This window comes from Lepidochelys olivacea, assembly GCF_965140295.1.
Source record: "Lepidochelys olivacea isolate rLepOli2 genome assembly, chromosome: 3".
In the NCBI taxonomy this organism is placed as follows: Eukaryota; Metazoa; Chordata; order Testudines; family Cheloniidae; genus Lepidochelys; species Lepidochelys olivacea.
Window position 1 is genome coordinate 120,157,974 of NC_140413.1, and position 15,039 is coordinate 120,173,012.

A 15,039-nucleotide genomic window follows, 5' to 3' on the forward strand; every position below is an offset into this window, starting at 1 on the left:
TGGGGAGATTTTCGAAGGCACAGGCCTTAGGCACCTAGCAGCTTTTGAACTCCTGCTGACTGCCAATGTGGGCTGGGCTCCTAATTGCCATTTGTGCCTTTGAAAATTTTACCCTTAATGTACTGGCAGATAAAGGGATTTTGGTTATTAATTGCAGATATTTGTTAGAAGCAGTAGTGTGGGAAGTGTGCAATGTAATTATTATATTGTATTTTATATATGCTGACATTTCATGACTATGAAACTACCCAGAGCAATGGCTGGATGTTTCCCCAATAAATTGATAAATATTTTTATTGATAAAATTAAACATCTTCATCTAGATTTGATTTTTAAAATATCATTTGTGCAAAAAAGCATTATTCTATAAGGTAACTTTCTGCCATTATCTATTAAAGATGGACTGTTTACTTTGTGGACCGTTTACTCCACAAGTGATCTTATTACATTACTTGTGTATGTGGCTTATATCTGTGGGATGGCACATCGACTGGCATCTAAGTTGCTCCTAGTTTTAAAATATCTACCGAGCATCCCCGTTGTTGCTCTTTCTGAATTACTTCTTCTTGTAGTCATGCAAAACACCCAAATATATTCTCATTAATAGAATTCCATTTTTCACAATTACTTTGCTGGTTTAGGTCACATCACTTTTTAAGGCTTTGCATAGACTTGTTTAGTCATGCAGAGGGTATCACAGATACTTATCTTTGGCACCTACAAAAAAAAAATTTAATGAATGTTCAGCACCCTGAACGCTTTTGCAGGGGGTGGTTTATAAATGAAATTATTACTTTATTTATTCACTGAATCTACTCTAGAGGCCAAAAGGCTGAATTATTTTCTTTTCAACTGTAGTAAACATACTGAGATGCCTAAACTCGGTGGCTTTAAAGATCCATTATCTCTTGTCCCCCACAGATGTTGCAAATCTGTGTCCACATCCAGAGCAATTTAATTAGCAGTCACTTTTTGTTTAATTTATTATTGGTTTTCACACTGATTTCATGACAAAATCTTTATTATTCTTTTGTAAAGACAATGAATTTCATACTAGTGTACATTACGTACTTAAGTTGTATAAGGTTCAGTATTTCTTAGGTGAATGTTACCAGTTAAGGATCTAGTCTAGTCAGTCTTACTCATGTGAGTAAATATTCTTCATGTGCATAGTCACTCTGAAGTCAATGGGACAAATGACATGAGATAAGAATAGCTCACAGGAGTAAGGTATGAAGGATCGGATACAAAGATTGTGGTTAAAATAGTCTAAATTATAAAGACTTGTAACATTATTAGACAGGATTTAATCCAGCACTATTGTGTTTATTTTCCTTTGTGTACATCAATCTCATTAGGATCCTGGAGAAAATAGACAAATTCTGTATTTAAGAAGCACTTACAAAGAGTATTTATTTAGGGGTTTTTTTATTTTACTACTTTTATTGATGTTTCAAGAGGAAACAAAAGCGACAAGTACAAATTTCCATGCAAAGTACAAAGTCTGTAATCCTGAATAGATGTAGTCATACATTGACATCATAATCCTACAAAGAGCCATAGTTGTAAATATTACAAAGTGTGTGCAGATGTCTTAGATCTCAAAATAATTAGCCAGTTTGACATCCAAGACAATGGATCTTGTTTCCTCTGTCATACTGCAACTATCCATAGTAACTTTGATCAATGCAAGCTGAGCTGTTGGTTATAACTAAGTGCTTGTCTACACTGCCCTGCAGTTCAGACTACAGGGATATGAATATCCGCGCTCACCAAAGTGGTGCAGTATAGTGACCCTGTATGGATGCTGTGAGTGTGAACTAAAAAGTTCCTAGTTCTAAAGTGGATTGATTTAAATCACTGAGACGAAAGCCTCAATTTAAATAATCAATTTAAATCAACTTTTCCATTTGTACTTCCATTATTTTCTAAAGAAAGGTGCATTCTCACTTGTTGATATAACCATTAAAACATGTTGATTTACAGCTAAATGGAGCCTTTACACTAGATTTGGTACATCTTTTGGCTACCTAGAAGGGTACACGATACATTTATTTAAGAAAATATAAAGCTTAATATTTTCAGATTCTTGGTAAGTGTACATTTTTAGTATGTTAGAAAATGGTGAATGATATATTGCTTATTTACTAGATAATTAACTTTCTGCTTTTGTGTCAAGCTGCATTAGAATGGGAACTGAAATTTAAACACACAAAACAGCATATAAAATGTCTTTTTATTAAACAAAACAACCTCAAATGTTTTGGATATGTAAATTTCTCTTCTCAAAACATGTTTCACATTCACATCTAAATGAGTTGTTAAAGGAACAGAGGGATTAACTGTAGTCAGTGAATTAAATTAATTATTTCAGGTCATCCTGGGAAAATTTTCAAATATGCCTAAGTGAAAGTGACTGAAACTAAAGTTCCTACTTGCCTAAGTCTCTTAAAAATGAGATAATGGTCCCCTCCCTCCTCCTTTTTATTTATAAACTGGAAGAGAGAAGTTTTCCTGCCTTTTCAACTCCCAATCAGTTTCTCAGTTTTGAATTAGATAGTCCAAATGAAGAAAATATTCTTTCTGTGCCTGCGGAAAAGACCATTGCTCTCAAAAGCTGTTTTAGGGACTTAAATAAACTCTGGTTCAGTGGTGTGACTTTCTTTAAAATATCGTCAGCAAACATGTAGTGCTTGAGTGCTTTTCTGCCAGCCCTGAAATTTATTATGTCTGGCAAGATTGATGGGTGATTATTAGATGTTTCTTTACTGCCTGCAATTTAACTTTGTTGTGGAGTAAGTCTTTCTTCAATGTCTCTTGAAGTTCTGTGCAGATTTCAACAGCATCAGCAATACAGCAGCAATCTTTCCGCAGTTTGTCCAAGGCTATGGAAATATCCTGAACTTATCTTCTGTATTTCTCTTTAGTCCCATGTTGACTACTATGGCTGTGATAGTTCCATCTTCTTTGTCATGATTTTCTTCACATATCCTCAAAATAAGCTAGTTCTTAATAAGTAGTTCAAAACAGTCAGCCACTGAATTCCATTATACATCTTGGGGGAGAATTAGTTTGGGTCTTCCTCCTCTTTTCAGTGATGCTGAAGCGATTGTTACAGAAGTATTTTGTAATTTCCACATTTTCCTTTATTCCTGGAGTTTTACTGAAGTCTTTGGCTAAAAGATGCATCAAATGAGCACTGCACCCATATGTTGTAAGTTTCAGAATCCCTTCATTATGATCTTCTATATTTCTTCACATATTTGCAGCATTGTCTGTGACAAAATTTCTGACTTGAATTTTTGTTCAAAATTTGTTGTAGCTTTTACTGCTGCTGCTTTTAAGTATTCTGCTGTATGGGCATTTCCTGATGAATCAATTGTTTCTGTAAGATAGACAACCCCATCTTCTGTTGTGTCATAAGCATATATTACTGAATAATTATATACCCATTCAGACTCAGATTGATGAATTTCCTGTCAATGTATTTTGCATACTGTTCAGTTTCCTTCTTATATACTGTATCTAGCAACCTTCCAGCAATGTCTGCTCTGCAGGGTGAAGTGTGGTGTGGTCATGATGATGGTGAACCATGTCAATGAAATGTTTGTAATCAGGACCAGCAAATTCCAGCAAGACTCCATAGATGAAAAGAACACATCTCTTTTGTCTTGTTCAGAACAATCTCATCCATGGTTTTACAGGATGAAGAAGAAAGACTTGTGGGTTTTCTTGGTTTTTATTTATTTATTTTGGGGAGGAAGGGGGTATATGGGTAATTACTGTCTGACATATGTTTAGTTGCAGCACTGCTGGTGCTACCAGCAGATAACTCTGAAGCTGTAGTCATTGCAGAGGATGGACGTTCATAACCCCTTACATCTAAGCCAGGCCTTTAAACAAAATGGTGAAAATAGTCGCTCTCACTGAATATTACTTAGTGCACTGCTTTTTTAAAAAATCCAATTGTAAACGAAAGATTTATCCTACTGAAGCTATTTGTTTCACTGTTTAAATGAGAATTTATTCTAAACCCAGTTTTATAGGAAAAATAATAAATTATAAGGATTATTTACATCTATTTATCTCTAGCAACCTATCAAATAGTTTTGGGGGAAAAAATGTTTAAAATTCATAAATGTCTAATTTTTTTCTTTTAAACAGGAAATCTTCAACTAGGATTTTTGATTATACTGAGCAATAAAAAAATCATGTCAGAAGTCCAGCAGTAACAGTAAAAATAAATTGATAAATACTCCCACAACCATCTTGAAATTAATAAGTAACTTAATCCACCAAAAACACAAATTTATGACAATCTGAGTTATCATTCACTAGCATAGTAAGACATGGTAGGTGGTCCATAAGAATGGTGCAAAAACAAGTTTACTAACCAGCTGATCTAGATTGTTCAGACATGTCCACATCATCATCTTCAAAGTCATTGCCGTCTGAGGAGCATTTTTTCATAGTGTTGTTTAATTCTGACAACCAGGCCTTCCATCTCTTTGTTGCACTGTTTTACATTTGGCAGGTGTTCCTTTTTTTACCCATAGGTACAGGAATTTCTTGAAAATATTCCCCAATGGGTCTCTTTTATGACCTGCAGATATGGCCTTTTCCCCCCTCCTCCAGTTCCACGGTGTTGACATCGACACTAGAGGCTGCACTCTGAAGAATGTTGTCCCTTGTTCCCAGTGTCCTGCTGTGACACCAGCATTGCTCCTTTCTGGTTGCACACTCTGCTCCATAACTCCCCGGTGCCAACCCTCCTCCACTACTCCCCCCAGACAGACAAAAGAACTAACCATCCAAGACTACTACTTGTGTAACCCACTTTTGCACTGCAGTATTTCATTTGTTTAGAGGGAGGCAGCTGACAAGTTAATGGATTTCTGTTTGTACCTCTGTGTACGCCTGCAAGGAGATAGAACAAGGCCATTTATTAAAGTGCTCAGAACCATCCAGAAGCAAGGAGTGATAGTTACTGGGCAGCTCAGTGGTTTTTCTATTAGGTGGAGAGTAAATTTCCATGGTGGGTAGAGTCATAAATATTCGTAATTTGAGAACCAAGCCAATCAGAGCTCAGGTAGGATGAAGCTGTAAAAATAGGAGTATGAGACCATCTAGGTGGGCTCAGTGGATGATCATGATGAGACACATCATGGTGTCTCCTAGAGTCAGAAACTGGGTCCCAGTGTACATGATGACTTTGCCAGTCTCTAGCAGAGATCTTGGGTCTCCTATAGGATCAAGTCCGTAATACAGTACCTGACCTACATCAAAAGTTAGATGTTTTCCCCCGATTCTTTCTGTATATAGAAAAGCAGTTTTTAACTCAACTTTTTTATAGAGGCTCATAGGTGTAGCATATTTTTTTTATGTAAGTGTTTTAAGTGATAAGTTTAGGCCTTAACATATTTTGTATTAAATTCAGATTTCATTTTAATGAAATGAACAGGTTTATTTTTAAAAAGAAACTTCTTATAATTTAAATAAAATAAAATCTGATTTAAATTTAAAACAATTCCTTTCTCCCCCCCAAAAAAACATTAATTTTTTATCCACCTTGTGGATGTGTGATGAGAACCACATTAATGCAAAGTAGGAACCTTTTAGTTCATGCCCACAGCATCCACACAGGGAAGTTACAGTGCAGCATTTTGTTGTGCACTGCCATTCTCACAAACACACCCCAATATGAACTGCAGAGCAGTGTAATCATAGCCATAGTTTTAGCTAATGAAGCTGAAAAGGGAGTTGTTAATTCTGCAGAATCCCAAGAGCAATTTTTAGTGCACTTGCCTGTATGCTGTTAAGGGATGAATAGGTCATATTAAATATTCAGTTAGTGGATTAGTTTTGTATCTTTTCCATTTGAAATTTTAGAAGGAAAAAAGTAGAAAGTGAATTTTGTGTTCATTAGAAAGCACTTAGAAAGTGACGCGGACAAGATAGCTACATATTGTATCCTACAGAATCTTTTTGTTACTTTCTTGCCCATCCCTTCAAGTTAACCTTTATACAAAGTGATATTTGCATCTAGCTAGTCCTTCAAGGAAGGGGAAAGAAGGCAACTTTTAAATACTAGTGAATGCTTCTCAAGTCTTACAACAAATCCAGAGAGGAATTCTATCAACTAAAAGACCAACCTTGCCTTCAAATGATTCATGTCAGAAAATGTCAAAAAAAATTTTTTTATATATTAGATATGTTTCTCATCAAACATTTTGACAGAGGAAAATACTTTACGGCTTCAAGGGGGTCTAGGATTGCCTTACATGCCTGTCGGGATATAGTGCTTAGAAATGGAAGCTTAATATTTCGGGTTTAAAGAGTCTATACTATATGGTGATCTTTTAAATAGAGAAGTTCTTTGTTTCTGAGCTGTATGATATATTTTTAAATAATTACTTGAAAAAGGGCACAGTCAGCCTGTTTAGGCACTAAATATAACATGCCTTTAAAGTTTCATATTAAAATAGGAAACATTATCCTTTTTACCCTACAGTAACTGCTAGAATTCTCAAATAAAATAATAATTGTTCTTGAAAGTGACTGTTCAAAAGTAACTGTCCTAGGGCCTGGAAAGAGATGTTGGGCTAAATACAGAGGCAAGTCTAGAAGAAACCTGGAAAAGAATTCAGAGTGTGCATTACTTAGACTCATTCTCCCAAATATTTGCTCTCCTAATACATGTACTAAATACATATTTATCTTGCACGTCACCTCTGAATTCACCCACTATGTATGAGGAAAACCAAGTTGCTGTAACTTACATTCTAAGGAGCCAAAAGAGAGAAGTGTAGCAGGAAAGCACCTAACGCAAAGGTGTAAGAAATAGCAAAGTTTAAAATGGCAATTCCTGCTTTTAGCTTTACATCTTCTGATTCCCCAGCATTCAAGATGCATCAGCATAGACTCATGTACATCAGTGAAAAGCCACTTAGAGATGCATCATTTAATGTGTATTATGCATTCTCTCTGAATTCGGTCCTTTAAGTATTGTGGCATTTTCCATTACAAAATACCAACATAGTCACTAAAGTTCTTATTCCCACCTTCTGAAATGTCACTATTTTTTCAGACGCTGAGCAATTGCTACACATGAGCAAAGCTACTTCTCTTGGTATTCACTGTGATTAAGAAAAAGTAGTTAAGGAGTTACAAAAAACTTGTTTTATTTGGAAAGTGATCATAAAATTACCTGTACATTGCATATACGTTGTTATACCAAACAATATTTTGAGACTCTTGGTCATGAGTGTTGTACTGTTATGATATAGTCGCTTTACCCAAGGAGCTATAGTTATTAGTGCAGTATTGACTAACTTTTGGTGTTGGGAGGGAGGGAGCAGAAATCCTGCAATTTATAAAGTAAGTATCTTTTTAATACACAATTTTGACAGCTTGCTGATCCCGCTAAACAAGAGCAAATTTCTTTGTGTAAAGGGCATGCAAGGAATGTCATGAATCCACAGGATGAGTGCTATGGACCTAGCTTTGGAACAGTCTCTAGGAGGAACCCCTACGTGCCAGACCCACTAGGCATCACGCTTTTCCTCCAGGGTCAGCTGCATGGCTTCACCACCTCCTTAGACTGGACCTCTGGGCCTTCAGCAGTCATTTTTCACGCCATGAGGTTCGTTCAGTAAATCCAAATGAGACAGACTCCTGATAGAGATATTACACTCTTCAGGGATTAATGCATCTTCAGCTTCCCTAAGGAGAGTCAGAGAAGTCCATATCCCTCTGGGTCATGGGTTGCTAGGTGTCTGTCTCTTGGCTCTTGGATTTGCCATGGTCTTCTCAGATGCTCCATTGATATGGAGATTAAGGCCCAGCCATCTGTGTCTCAGCTTGCCCTGAGAGCAAACAATCCCCTTCCACCCACTGGGTAACAATGCTGTTGATAGGTGAAACTGAGGCACAAACAGGCCTCATAAAAGTATTACAAAATATTCCCACTTTGTCACAGGGAGCAAGGCTAAAAAGGAAACCAATAAAGGACACATTTTCTTTCAAGGCAAGAACTATTTCTCAGCATGAATTGAGATCTCTCAACCTTGGGAAATTGCATCTTTTTGACCTTCCATGGATAACCACAAATTCTTTTTTTTGTGACAGTCTGACCTAGTTGTAGAGAAAGCTTATGTGGGAAGGAAAGGCATTATAAAAATTGAAATGGTATCTTATTACTTTGCACATTTTACTGAGGAGAAAAAGAACTTCATTTCGTTGCCAGTTTTCTAACCCAGGCAAAAATGTCAGGCAGAGTTTACTCTTCCAAATATGGCATCATTCAGTTCCAGCCTACTAAAATGTTGAGGGGACAATTCAAATTATATGAACTCATTTGTTCATTAGAGTTTATTAAGCCACAGCTTATTACATTATAGATGAAGCAAGTCTAAACTCGAAGGTTCTTAATGGTGCAAGAAGTTTGGGTTGTCTGTTCGTGTTGCAAGTATTGCTGTTCCCTCTTTTTATTCATTAATACCATAAATGTCCTGAAGTTCAAAGCAAGGGGCCCCTAATGCACATTCTGCAGTAATACCAGTCAGTATCAAACAAAGAGATGAGAACTCCTGGCATTTCTAAGTGATGGGTAGGTTCTGTGGAAGGCAGCTTGTCTACCTCTCCCTTCTGTTGCAGGGCTGAGACCCCACTACTATTACCAGTAAAAACCACCAACAGTTATTTGACTCCTGCTGTCTAGACCATGTATCATAAATACTGCTAACTATAAACTTAGATGGTATCTACTACTCCAGTGGTTTTCAAACTTCATAGCACCGCAACCCTCTTCTGACAAAAAAAAAAAAAATTACTACATGACCCCAGAAGGGGGGGACCGACGCCTGTGCCAGCCCCAATGTCCCAGGCAGGGGGGCCAAAGACCAAGGGCGTCAGCCACAGGCGGGGGTACAGGGGAGGGGTGTGTGCAAAGCTGAAACCCAAGAGCTTCAGCCCCTGGAGGGGTGGCCTGTAAACTGAGCCCCGCCACCCAGGGCTGAAGCTGAAGCCTGACCCCCACCACTCAGGGCTGAAGCTCTTCGGCTTCTGCTTCAGCCCTGGGGCCCAGCAAGTCTAATGCCAGCCCTGGTGACTCCATTAAAACAGGGTCGCCTCCTGACCCACAGTTTGAGAACCCGTCCTACTCCTTTACCTGCCACCCTATATGGAAAAGATGAATAGGACACTGAGACAAAATTTTCAGCTAGCACTTAGCTGGCTATGTTTTTGATCCCTGGCTGAAAGGAGATTAAATTGGGCCATACAAATTAGTGAACACTCAGCTAAATAGACCCTTCAGCCAGCACTCTGTTGAAGCCTAGAAAGCTGTGATGGAGAGGAGAGTGAAATCAAAAAGCTAAGAAGTATGTAAAATACAACAAAGATGGGGGATGGAAGGAGACAAATCTCAAGAGGAAAACACGTTACCACTGTTCAATAAGATGTTGCTGTTTCAATTATTTGTAACTATATGGTGTTTGCTCAAGTGCCAGGACAATTGAATCCTCTGTTATATCGCTGGGGGATAAGGGTAACCCTACAGATAAACAAATACACATACTTAACTGAAAGATGTGTGGAACAGTCCCTCAGATTTCTAGCCTATATAGCCTGTTGTGATGTCACATATCATTATGTCACTAACTACTTCCTATGAGAAGGGATGGGACCCAATTTATTCACTTCTTATAATTTACCAATATATAAACTAGCTCTCGTTTGCACATTTTAACATCTGCCTATTACATGATACAGATCTGAGGTACAAAATGTAGTGTTCTGCCTGAACCAATGAGAGGTTTAAGATTTGATATTTTATGACTTCAAGGCTAGAAACTGGAACTTTATACCATTAAGAGGAGTTGATTCCACAGCATATCAATATACAAGAGAATGAGGGTATTTAAAAAAGGCATTCTCCAGAGATGCTGCATGGAATTTCCTTTTTTTAACAGAAAGCCACTTTTTGTAACCTTTTGCTTAGGATCGTGCCCCTAAAATGTTTTGTGTATCTGTGACCAAATGCACCCCTGTATTCACACCCTACACACTATTTTAATAATCCTTAATACAAAATATCCCTTGTGAGGGATAATTTGAAAACTAATAACTCGCTGGTCAGTAATATCAGTGAAGTGTATGTAGCTACATTATACATAAAATTATGAATTCCCCCATATGATATTGATAGCACATGTTCAAACCCATGTAGCCCACGTTAAGCAGGAGTGGGTAAGCAGCTCTGTCTTAAACAAAGGAATGTGTGCTTACCCCATTTTATATATAAGTAGTAAACAAGGTTTTCAGACAGCAAGAGGGAGACAAGGCAAATCTGCATTTCAGCATACACAGGGGAGAAGAAAGAGCATGAGGGCACCTTCATCCCCAGACTCCACGGCGCCACCTTTACTGTTTGAATAAACTTTAAGGAGCAATGCTCAGAAGAATCACTTCAAAGAGGAAATGGACTATAAAAGTGAGAGGTAAAAACACCCCAGGATCTTGCTCTTTCTATCTTGCTCGCTTGCTTTTTTACCTAAGATGGACAAAGAAACCAGCCCTTTGGAATTTGAGGGCAGATGCCGACTTGAGAATTTGGTTAGCTGTGTTGGTGGGAACATGTAAGGATTTTACCTTGAACCAAATCTAGTTTAAGTTTTAGTACCAGACAGCATATTATCTTTATTTCTCTGGTAACCATTTCTGACTTAATGTCTTCTTCTCACTTCAAATCTATCTCCCTCTAGTTAATTGTGTCTTATTCTTTAATCAAACCTAATCCAGTGTTGTGTTTAAGCTGAATTGTTTGGTAACTCTAAAGTAGCAAACTGTTGAATATTGATCCCTTAGAGGGGCAACAGACTTAATATCTGAACTGTCTAGGAGAGGGCTGAACAGTTCAGAATACATGTTTTTGGGGAAAATCCAGGACTGGGAGTGTGTCAGGGTCACCCTGCAAGTGGTAATCAAGGCTGGTGAAAGCCAGAGTGTTGACTGGAGTGTTGCTGGCAGGCTGCAGCTATACACAGATACTCAGAGTGTGACCTGCATGCTGTTTATCTGTTTGTTAGCGGCCCAGGTTGTGAGCTACAGCAGCAAAACATTGTGAGGCACTCAAGATTGAAGGGCAGTTAGTGATACAACCCCTCACTGGTCTGGATTGCACCATAGAAGGTGATAGTGGCATAGTCAAAACAGGATTTATACATAGCATGCTGTTTACAATCTAAGCACTGGTGTAACAATTTTAAGTGAGTCTCAAGTATGGTGGCCAGGAATAGTCAAAAGAAAGGTTACCATTTGTTATTTTCAGTTTATTTCATTTCAGGTAAGGGAAATAGAAGTAGCAAGGCGTAAATATGAGCACCAGCAAAGCCAGAGCAGCTGAGTTTGGGAGCTACAGCAGCAAAGGATTGTGAGGCACCCAAGGTTGCAGGACAGATGGTGACAACACCTCACTGGTCTGGATTGCACCCTGAATTGTGATAATTTCCATGCCGTATTTTACAATAATATTTTTCTCTGTGGTGTTAACTGCCCAAGTACTGCATTATGTACCAGTTATGTGAGGCAAAGTGCACTATAAAGTGCTTACCCATGCACAGTGCCCATCACTTTGAAGCACCAGTATTCTAATGGAATTTCTAATCACTTCAGGGAACCACTGTGTGTTCCACTACAGCAGAGAAGTTAATAGCACCCAATGTTTTAAGCTCCTGAAATATTTATTAGTAGCTTGATAAGACTGAAGATGCTAATTCTGAATTTTTCTCATTCCCAAGAAGGGTCAGTAACTTTACCTTAAATAGCCATACAGGAATTTGAAATAGATATCTAGCAGAACTATGTGGCCCAAACAACTGTCACGCAAAACCTTGAAAAAGCTAATAAATATAGTAAACTCAGAAGTCTGTAGTGCATGCTGTTTAAATTTTTAAATCAAGATAATCCTAAATACATTCTTTAAGAAAATCCTCTCATGTAGGTCTTAACCATAAAGACGCAATAAAAACAAACTGGTGTGTTTGGACAGATGTGCTTTTTTTTTTTTTTTTTTTTGCATAGAATTTGAGGACTTTCAGATTTATTGCATGCCTTTCCTGTCTGACTACAAATAGTTAGCATACATCAATGGAGACCTAAAAGTTAGGAAAAACAAAACAGGCTTTGAATAGGACTTAGACTGAGAATGGGAGGAGGCATAAAAGCATCTGTGTTATTTTCTGATCTTGGACTCTGTTACAATTTAAAATTTTAGAAAGACAAGGTGGGTGAGGTAATATCTTTCATTAGACCAACTTCTGTTATAGAGAGAGACAAGCTTACACAGAGCTCTTCTTCAGGTCTGGGAAACATACTCAGAATGTCACAGCTAAATAGAAAGTGGAATGTTGTTTAGCGTAATGACAGGTTTCACAGCTGTGTTAGTCTGTATTCGCAAAAAGAAAAGGAGTACTTGTGGCACCTTAGAGACTAACCAATTTATTTGAGCATGAGCTTTCGTGAGCTACAGCTCACTTCATCGGATGCATCAATAAATAAATAAATCAAAGCTCATGCTCAAATAAATTGGTTAGTCTCTAAGGTGCCACAAGTACTCCTTTTCTGTTTAGAGTAAGTAATTAACGCATATTCAAGGTACCATTCAAGTGAAGTGGCCCATTTGGGAAAAGAAGAGGAGAGGCAGGGAAGCCTACCCTGGTAGATTTCCACCACAGCAACCACACCTGTCCATTAAACTGTCTCTGGAACACTCCCACACTAGCATCAAATTCCTAGACACACCAGTTAGCTTCAGCAATGGAACCCTACAGACAACTGTGTCCAAGAAACCCACAGGTAACTACACCTACCTTCATAAATCCAGTAATCACCCCAAACACAACAAGAAATCTGTTATCCGTAGCCAAGCACTCAGATATCACCGTATATGCTCCAAGGAGAAATTACAGGATTATACATTAACACATTCAAAACCACCTTCACTAAACTAGGACACTCCACCAGAGAAGTAGATCATATCATGGAACAAGCCACCTTAATACAACAAGAGACCCTGCTTCAATGCAGAAATAAATCCCCTTCTAATGCATACCCTTAGTTGTCACCTACCACCCCACACAGAACCCATACAGGCTATCCTCAAACCACTACAACCTATACTTGATGGGGACCCCACTCAGAAAGAAATCTTTCCTGAACCCCCCAATTCTCATCTTCAAACAAACCCCCAGTCTCTCCAAGCTCATAATCAGAAGAAGGTTCCTCACAGACTTGGACACACTAACTCAAAGCGGCACCAGCCTCTGCCAGAACAACCGATGCAAAACCTGCAGACATATCTCTACTGCTACAATGATCAGCACCCCTCACAACAAACCTTTTAAGATCCATGGGTCCTACACATGGCTATCACAACATGTGGTGTACCTCATCCAGTGCCCAGGGCGGCTCGTGAACCTCTAGCTGGGGGAGGCTAGCCCCCAGCCCCGCCCCTTCCGTATGCCCTGGAATCCAGACCTTCCCGCCCCTCCCCCACCCACCGTGGCCACCAGCCCCTGCCACAGGCTGGCTAGTGCCCAAAGCGCCCCTCCCCAGAGCATGGGGAGGGAGAGCGCACGGTGGCGACGCTGCAGTCTCCCCCACTCCCCCAGCCCCGGAGGGCCTAGAGGGAGAGCATGTGGTGGTGCTGCTGTAGCCTTCCCCAGCCCCAGGAATGCGGGCAGCACGGCCCCAGCCCCTGGAGCCCACCGGATCCGTTGAAGCAGGGCCCTCGGGACAGGGTGTGGGCAGGGCCATGCCTGGCTGTTTGAGGAGGCCCAGCCTCCCCATGTCCAGTGTGCTAAATCCCCCAATAACAACTATGTGGGTGAAACCAGACAATCACTGGAATGAACTCTCACAGGAAAATGATAAAAGACAAAAACACTGTATCACCTGTGTTATGATAACACAAAGCGATCACATTGTATCTGACTTATCAGTCCTCATCCTCAAAGGAACCTGCACAACACTTTCAAAAGATGAGCCTGGGAGCTTAAATTCATAACTTTGCTAGACACTAAAAATCATGGACTAAATAAAGACATTGGATGGGTGGCTTATTACTACAATCTATAATTCCCATAGCTGCCTTTTGCCCCCTACCCATACACACACTGCTTTCCCCCCTTTGACTGGAGGGGTGTTAATGGGCCACTTCATCTCAAATGGTCCATTAAATGTGTGTTAACTACTTATTCTAAACAGTCTAGGCTTGGTCTATACTACATACTTACTCCACCATAACTACAATGCTAAGGGGATGTGAAAAATCCACACTCCTGAGCAATGTAGTTATACTGACCTTAGACAGCACTATGTCGGTGGGAGAGCTTCCCCGTCCAATGTAGTTACCACCTCTTATGGAGGTGGAGTTATTAAGCCAACAGGAGAGCTCTTTCTCTCGTCAGCTGTAGCGCGCCTGGTGTCCCTGGATTATTTCTCAAAAAATAAAATAAAGGATTTAAAACACAATAGCTAAAAAAGCTAAGAAAAAAATTGAGAAAAGTGAACCCTTAAGAATAACCCTTTTCCACCACACTGTATTTCAATTGTTTTGCCATGGAAGTTGTTTGGTGTAGAAGTTTTGGTTCTAACTGAAAAATAGCAGATCTGAGATGGAAGATATCATGAACTGAATAACAAAAGAAGGGAAAATATTTTCTGCTCCGTAATTGATGGGTGTGGGGTGGTAATGGACACAGGGAAATCTCAAATGTATAATCTGGACATGTGGCACAAAATTATAGTGATAGAGGACTATAGTTCTGAGTAAAAATGAATATATTGGAGACCAAATCCAGATAATTAAACTGGTACTCTATATGTGATAGTGGAAATGTGTATGCTTATTTCTCCAGTTGTACTAAAGCATAAATTTATGTAATTTAACAGACCACCACCTCTGTTGTGCATTAATTTCTTAATTGTAACATTGCATTAAAATACTGGGGGGTGGGGGGGTCCTAAGAAGTTCTCTGA

General features: G+C 39.1%; 1 protein-coding gene across 5 annotated transcripts in view; it reads left to right on the plus strand.

The window, feature by feature from the left end:
* The window catches only part of ZDHHC14 (zDHHC palmitoyltransferase 14), a 145,607-nt gene that overhangs the window by 95,339 nt on the left and 35,229 nt on the right, over positions 1–15,039 (plus strand). The window lies entirely within an intron of this gene.